Source organism: Rutidosis leptorrhynchoides, chromosome 4, assembly GCF_046630445.1.
Source record: "Rutidosis leptorrhynchoides isolate AG116_Rl617_1_P2 chromosome 4, CSIRO_AGI_Rlap_v1, whole genome shotgun sequence".
Lineage (NCBI taxonomy): Eukaryota > Viridiplantae > Streptophyta > Magnoliopsida > Asterales > Asteraceae > Rutidosis > Rutidosis leptorrhynchoides.
This window is the reverse complement of record NC_092336.1, coordinates 618,162,059-618,171,257: the sequence shown is the minus strand read 5'-3', so window position 1 is coordinate 618,171,257 and position 9,199 is coordinate 618,162,059.

Genomic DNA, 9,199 nt, shown 5'->3' with positions numbered 1-9,199 from the left:
TCATTAGCTTCAATTATTTCATGTGGTGTAAAAACCAAGAACCAATACCGAAACTGAATCCCTATCGGTCCGGTTTTGGTACCGGTTCGGTTAAGGTATTTCGGATTATTTGCTCATGTAAGACAACCCGGAAATTTCCGACTAAATTTAAACCTAATTTTTATGAAATTCCGACGATTCGCGAACGATCATTTGTAAAGAATTGCGTATTAGTATTATTATTAATATGGTTTTAAACAATATTATCATTAATTATTCTTAACATATAAAATCATTATTATTATCAGTATTATTATTATTTATATAATACTAATATATTATTATTAGTATTAACACTTTTACTAAAATTATTACAATTATTATAAATATTATATTAAAACAACTTATCATTATTATTAATGACATTATATAGTTATCATTATTATTAAGAATGATAATTTACCATTTATTATTATTATTATTATTATTTTTGTAATATTAAAAGTATTATCATTATTATTAATATAAATATTATTACAATTAGTATTATATTTATTAATATATTTATAAAAATAAAATAAATACAACAGATACCAAATTTGACCTAATCTGTGTATTTTTTTTATATCATAAACTGCCTTTTTAATTTGTTTAAATTTTTATTGGATCATGATATCTGCTTTTTATTTATTTAATCCATCGTGATCAGCATTATTGAATCAAAAATCTGTTTTTTCTAAATTTATTCATATATTTTTATTAGGTATCTGCTTTTTAGTTTTCTTTTTATTTTTATTTTCTTTCTGTGCTTGATGAATTGTAACACCCCGTCAAAATCGACATTGACGCAGATGTTAACTCTGGTCCCAGTGCATGGCTTGACTTCTAAGTACATCAAAGTTCTACAGCGGAAGCATAATATATAAGTACCTGAGACAAAACATGCTTAAAAGTGTCAACCAAAAGGTTGGTGAGTTCATAGGTTTATCATAAACAATGATTTTGATAATAATGATAGATCACAAGATTTAGTTTAAAGTTGATTGATATAGAAATATCAATCTAAAAGTGTAGCTGCAGTTTGTAATATCGCTACTAAATAAGTTTACCCTATGACACCTTGTACTGTCAGTGTCGTGGAATCATTATTATGTAACCAAAGACCAACGGTCAAATGGTTAGAGACGTTACTCTCAATAGGCCTACTCACAATAATTAAGTTTGCATTTAAACGTAGCAATTGATGATATTACGGTAGGGATTTAGCATGAATCAAAGCATTACAGCATAGTTAACAATTTAGTACTTGTGTCTAAGTGTAAAACAGTTATAAAACAAGCATGTGTCTCACCCCAAAAGTTATAAATAGTTAAGTAAACAGTAAAAGTGGGGCTATGAAAATCACCTTAGTAGCACAAAAGCGTATTCCACGAAAGAATTGAATGGAAGGACGTGACCGAGATCTCAACCTAGAGATAGAACGTATGATCAGACATTGCCTAACAGACAATAGTATATAGTACTATATTGATAGTAATGGTTCACTAAAGAATTTCCATTTTCGGAAGGTTACTATTTATGGAAAGTTTCCACTTATAGTAATTTTTCAATTTTAGAAAGTTCGGGTTAATCTTTAGCAAGACGTTGTACAACTTTACTCAAACTTCGTTGCTATCAAATAAGTCAAGAATGACCAGATGTAACCGGGGTCTTGACCAGAATCTAAGTCATGGCATTCGAGATCTACAAGCTTACCCATAAATGGCAACCTAGACATCATTCACTTACGACCGTGAGTAGCGATGAAGTTCACATGAATTGTACATTATCTTTGATTAACCTTCACTTTAGGTTTATATGTTATTATATATGTTATATTATATTTATTAATGTATTAACAATTTGATTATCTTATATTAAATACTATAAGTTATTATTATTAAATTAGTATAGTTATAAAATAAGTGTTTATTAATAATGTATTGTTATTAACTTACATTATCAGCATTATACTTTATTATATAGTATACTTAGTTATTAACCGTAAGTTATAATAATAATATTAATTTAGTATATGTAATATACTTATGTTAATCGAAAATCATACTAATATATGTTAATTCGAATATTAATTCATTAAATATTATATTTATAATTTTTATAAACTTAGTTAATTATACAATTCAGTAGGATATTTTATAAAAAATAATTTTATCAATTTTTTGTATTTATTTCCCACTTTTCTTTATATATATACTCGGTTTATATTAATCAAATTTAATTAGGTAATAAATATTAAATCGACCTAAATAAATAATTTTATATTTTTTACAGGTTCTATATTATGTAAAAATGTTATTAAAATTATTAAATCAAATTTTATATCAAAATATTATTTATTTAATGTTTTCTAATTATTTAACTATTGTAATCGGCCTATAATTAAATAAATAGGAAATTTAAAATTAATTTTTATATTTTTTTAAAGTATCTAGTGATGCTACTAATCATATAAAAATTTTATAAAAATATTTAATACACGTTTGTATTTATTTTGTATTTTCTTTATTATTTCTCTTGGTTTAGTATAATGCAAAATAAATTCTTTTTAAGTACTAATCATCCCATTTATTTAATTTTTATAATTTTTGCTTGTTTATAAAAGTATAATAATCGCAAAAAAAAATTTATAATTATTTTTATTACTGTTTAATATTTTATTACGAATTTTATATTGTTTTTATGTTTAAATACTACATAATTCGTATTTAATTATAAATAATATTCCATAAATTATCAAAATTATTTTTATACATCATAATACTTGTAATACTAATTATAACATGTAAAAATAATTTATATATATTAAATTCAAATTTTTAAAGAATATACAAAAAAATAAAAGCAATTCGATAAAAAAATATAGAAAATACCTCAAGTACTTTCCCAAGTTTGTGAGAGAGTTTTTCCAAAGATTTGATACAAGTTTTTATGAAATGAAAGTGGGTATTTATAGGAAAAAAATGGTTGGTGAAAAGAAAAAATATAAATAAAATAAAGGTGCCAATTTTGACAAAAAAATAAAAACATGTTAAAAATGTTTTTAATAAGTTTTTATTTTTGAAAATATTTAGTCAAAATTCATGGGCTCATTATTTAATTTATAAAAAAATCTCTTTTTTTTTATAAGCTAAAAATATATATATAATGATTAAAATAACTTATCATTTAATTAATAATTATGTTTCTTATAGTTTTAAATATAATACGCATTAATATTAATATTAACTAAAGTTATTTTATACAATTAGTGTAAACTTTAGTTAACAAAATGTGTCGACTAAAATTAAATATTTGATCAATGTCAAATTTAATTATATATTACGTATGGATAACAACCATATAGTCAAATTAGTCAATTCAGGTATGGAAATATGAGGGTTGTTATAGTACCTACCCGTTAAAAGAAATTTCGTCCCGAAATTTAGTTGTTGCCATTAATCGGTCTTGTTCGTACATAGACGTGGATATTTACGTTTTATTTGGTTTTCACGTTCCCAGGTATGCTCGGGGCCTTGCGTGAATTCCAACCGATAGAATATTTTTCTGTTTCAAGAATTAAAATCATACAAACCATAATTTCTACAAGTTCTTCTACGAAGTGCATTTTATTATTAATGCGGAGATCATTCAAAATGACGATGTTATACAAGTCATTTCAGTAAATTGGATATATAAAATGTGTTATGAATAATATCGAGCTCATTTAAACCTTGAGCGCTTATGCCACCACGCTAGGGTAGACAAAATAGAGAGGAGTTCATGAAAAGCATAGTCGTGAAATTTGATAGAGATTGTCATTCTTTACAACAAGAATGATGAATATGAGTTGAAAATATTGTTTTATCAACATTGGGTAATATGGATAAAACGATTCGATTATAGGAAGAGTATAAATGAAGTTATCTTAAAAGTTTGAAATAAGGAAATATCAGTTTGCCTTAACCTTTGACATAATTAAAGGTGATTACCGGAATTCAAGGGATTTAAAGGAAATCTTTATAATCTGTATAAGATTTGATTCTCCGGTAATTAAGGAAATTAAAATTGCCTTGATTGTTGTGTCTAGAATTTTGCTATAAATTAGCTTCTTCTGTTTCATTATCTTCACCACTTCTATACTTTCTTTCTCGATTCATACTTCCAAAGATTGTGAAAATGCTCCATCCAGTTCTTATCCTGGATATTTTTCTGACTATCGTTTCTGTCATTCTTCTTTTTCCTTTACCCCCAGAGGAATCTGTTTACTTCTACAATTACCTTGAGGTTATAGTGTTTTTAATTCTCCCGTGTTTTTATGTTACTATACGCATTGATATACACGGTTTGTAATTTCCGTGTTGTTATCGGGCTTTATATTTTCCCTTATATGTTGGAGCTCTATGCTCTTGTTTTTCCTTCCCGACTTCAAGTCAAGCGAATAATGGTCTAGAATTCGTAGGTATGGAGTTTCGAATGATCATAATATATATAAAGTAGAAAGGAACATAATATCATGATTTGATTTGTCAAATTACCAGAATATCCGGAAAAGACCGAATCATCAAGAAAAATATTTTCTTGATATGTTTAAAGGTTAAATAGAATGTAAGAGTCGTGTAACATGGCAAATGGTGATTATAAAGTCTATGAATCATCATCTTCCATTAAAAATTTAGCATGACTTATTGTAATATAATCACGTTGGCCTGACGTCATTATATTATACTAACTCATGCTTCAATTCCCAACAGTTCTTCAAAACATTTATAATTTAAACTTGAATTTTACAGAATATAGAAACTAAAACAGTTTCCTTTATGATGTGATAAAGATATCGCAAAGAGATAATTAATTGCGGACAATAATCGTTATGAAGATATCTTCAGAAATATAGAAGATATTTATGATGATATTTTGGATTTTCTAAGTTCGAAAGTTGATGAAGAAAAATTTTCCGCAAGCTTTTAACATGACTTCGGAGCAAGATATTCTCTAAAGATTTCATCGGATTCAGAATTACCTGGATTCTTTGAATATATGGTTTGGTCCTTGTATTTGTCCTTGGTCTCCTCCATAGTTAGCTCAATTCGTTTTTCAGTTCCAAATTTTCTTTTGAGTTTTTCCAACGTACCATTCTTTATTATCAAACTTTTGGCCATTGAGACCATCTATAATTTTGCTGTTTCCTCTGCATTTAATGCAGCCATATTTGAATCATTGGTTATCAATCCGAGATGGTTTCAAGAAATTTCATTTTTAGATGATTAAACGCTGATTGTAATCGTCAACGGATCTAATGGTTGATGAATAGGCGTTGTTGATTTCAAAAGAAATGAAAGATAATTTTGGTGGTTTGATGTGATAATTCATCATAGAATACGAATGAATATAATTCATGAATGTAGTGATTTTTAGAAGGATAACACCTGCTAAAGCTTTACTTAGATTCTGATATGTCAAAATTAGAATAGGTAATTGAATTTGTATGAAGATGGTTGTTCTTTTTAGTGAACGGATACATATATCTTGTGGATGTATAGTTACTGATTATTGAATCAGAATTTATAGAATGTACGGTGTAACATATTAATGTGAAATCTAAATATTTCTCGGATATTACCTACCCGTTAAAATATTTTCACAATTAACAGTTTGTACAAAAGAATTACAATCTTTATGAAGATATACGTTCATATATGTATTCTTCAGATATAATATAGGTTTAATGAGTAATATAAAATTAAACTCATTTAATTTGCTGTTGAAACGAGAATAAATAATCTCTAAAATCTTAGAGATTTCATAATTGTTCTCGAAATATTTCGCTAATGAAGTTATGATTCAATAGTTCATCGTTCATTGTTATAGATATACCTTGGTGTATGATGTTGGTGCTCGTGGAATCCTTGTGAAATTCACAAGACACGAATAATGTTTTTCTAAAAAGTTTCGAGTATATCAAAAATGGAAGTATACAATCAATCTTGTATTTGAGTAATACACTTGGTTTATTATGAAATGGAGTTCATTGTGTTGAAGCAGTGATTAACGACTGTTAAGTCATTAACGAAGGATGTACATCATAGCATATTAGTGATATGAATTAACCAAGTAGTACATACTAGTTAAGATTCACACGTAATAGCTTAGTACAAAAAGATTTATTATTGTTCCAAACCATATATACATAAAGTATACATATAATTCTTCAGGAAGAATGAGTCAATACATCTTAACTCATTATTACTAATATTCCTTGGTATTTATGGGGCGTATGATGTTGATATCCGAGGTACTGAGTGTGATGTTGAGGCGTGGGATGCGGATGTTGTTGGTGGTGAAGTTGATGCTGTTGGTGGTGATGCTGATAGTACTGGTTATGCTGCTGGTGCTGCTGCTGGTGTTTGTAGGTTTCGCACCATATTCTCCAGAGCCACCACTCGAGCGCGAAGCTCGTTGACTTCTTCTATTATTCCGGGATGATTGGCGGTTCGGACAAGTGGATGAATAAGATCTAGAATTTTAGATATTATATATTCGTGACTGGATATCCTGGAAATGAGGGTGAAAATAGTGTTCCGAGCGTGTTCGCCGGTAAGTGCTTCAGGTTCTTCACCAAGAGGTGAATTCGGTTGGTGGAAGGGATTACCTTCTTCTTGTCTCCATTGATTAAGTTTACTACGAACCCATCCCCAATTCATCCAAAATAGATGATGGCTGATTGGTTCATTTGTTCCGGTTACGCTGCCATTGGAGCTCGAGGAATCAGTTGAGAAATCCATATTATGTGATTTGAATTAGGGTTTGATATGAGATTAGTGTTGAATATTGGATGATATATTCATCTCCTTGAATATGTATATGTAGCAAAAAGATTTCCGTAATTTACGGAGGAAATTTAGGAAAAGTGTTAGACAAAGATTATTGGGATAGATACGATAAGATATAATAAGATATGATGTGTCTATACTCTAATAATGGCAGTATGACGTGTCTAGATGATAAATATGTAATCTGATAATCTTTTGATTAAAGATTTTCAATTTGTAATGACCTATTCAGGTCCAGGGGCTTGAGCTATAGGATCCTTTAAATCAGTAATCCAAACGCTTTCTATTCTATATTTTCGTAGACGTCATCCATCAGGAAAATTCAATGATCAAAACAACAAGAAAGCAAAGAAAGTAATGAATATGAAAAGTGATGACATTATAATGTTTTTGAGATTCTCGATAACTCAATGACATTTTCTGGTTCGCAATCCGATGCATAAAGGCATATAGGTACGTGATATAACAGGGAGTTATATACGTTTGAGTATTAATAATAACAAATATAGGAGTTTCAAAATTCATGGATAATATTTCATGTAATACATATGTAATACACAAATCATGATAGATGACTTAGGAATGTCAAGAATTTCAGAAATCATAGTGTCGCATTTAGATGCGGTGGCGTAATTGGATAATACTTTGGGGAATTAGCAAAGTTCTTAGATTGGCTCGGCATTCTAAGATAAGTAAAGTTCCTAAAGTATAGTGTAGCATTTAACAATTAAAGGCAACAATTAAAGGCACTATAGTCAAGGAAAGTTGTAGTCCTACATTGCTAAGGTACCTAATTGTATAAGGCACACTTAAAATGCAATTCTGATTCTCTACAATAGCCTGCTCTGATACCAACTTAACACCCCGTCAAAATCGACATTGACGCAGATGTTAACTCTGGTCCCAGTGCATGGCTTGACTTCTAAGTACATCAAAGTTCTACAGCGGAAGCATAATATATAAGTACCTGAGACAAAACATGCTTAAAAGTGTCAACCAAAAGGTTGGTGAGTTCATAGGTTTATCATAAATAATGATTTTAATAATAATGATAGATCACAAGATTTAGTTTAAAGTTTATTGATATAGAAATATCAATCTAAAAGTGTAGCTGCAGTTTGTAATATCGCTACTAAACAAGTTTACCCTATGACACCTTGTACTGTCAGTGTCGTGGAATCATTATTATGTAACCAAAGACCAACGGTCGAATGGTTAGAGATGTTACTCTCAATAGGCCTACTCACAATAATTAAGTTTGCATTTAAACGAAGCAATTGAAGATATTACGGTAGGGATTTAGCATGAATCAAAGCATTACAGCATAGTTAACAATTTAGTACTTGTGTCTAAGTGTAAAACAGTTATAAAGCAAGCATGTGTCTCACCCCAAAAGTTATAAATAGTTAAGTAAACAGTAAAAGTGGGGCTATGAAAATCACCTTAGTAGCACAAAAGAGTATTCCACGAAAGAATTGAATGGAAGGACGTGACCGAGATCTCAACCTAGAGATAGAACGTGTGATCAGACATTGCCTAACAGACAATAGTATATAGTACTATATTGATAGTAATGGTTTACTAAAGAATTTCTATTTTCGGAAGGTTACTATTTATAGAAAGTTTCCACTTATAGTAATTTTCCAATTTTAGAAAGTTCGGGTTAATCTTTAGCAAGACGTTGTACATCTTTACTCAAACTTCGTTGCTATCAAATAAGTTAGGAATGACCAGATGTAACCGGGGGCCCAGGACTCTTGACCAGAATCTAAGTCATGGCATTCGAGAACCACAAGCTTACCCATAAATGGCAACCTAGACATCATTTACTTACGACCGTGAGTAGCGATGAAGTTCACATGAATTGTACATTATCTTTGATTAACCTTCACTTTAGGTTTATATGTTATTATATATGTTATATTATATTTATTAATGTATTAACAATTTGATTATCTTATATTAAATACTATAAGTTATTATTATTAAATTAGTATAGTTATAAAATAAGTGTTTATTAATAATGTATTGTTATTAACTTACATTATCAGCATTATACTTTATTATATAGTATACTTAGTTATTTACCGTAAGTTATAATAATAATATTAATTTAGTATATGTAATATACTTATGTTAATCGAAAATCATACTAATATATGTTGATTCGAATATTAATTCATTAAATATTATATTTATAATTTTTATAAACTTAGTTAATTATACAATTCAGTAGGATATTTTATAAAAATAATTTTATCAAGTTTTTGTATTTATTTCCCACTTTTCTTTATATATATACTCGATTTATATTAATCAAATTTAATTAGGTAATAAATATTAAATCA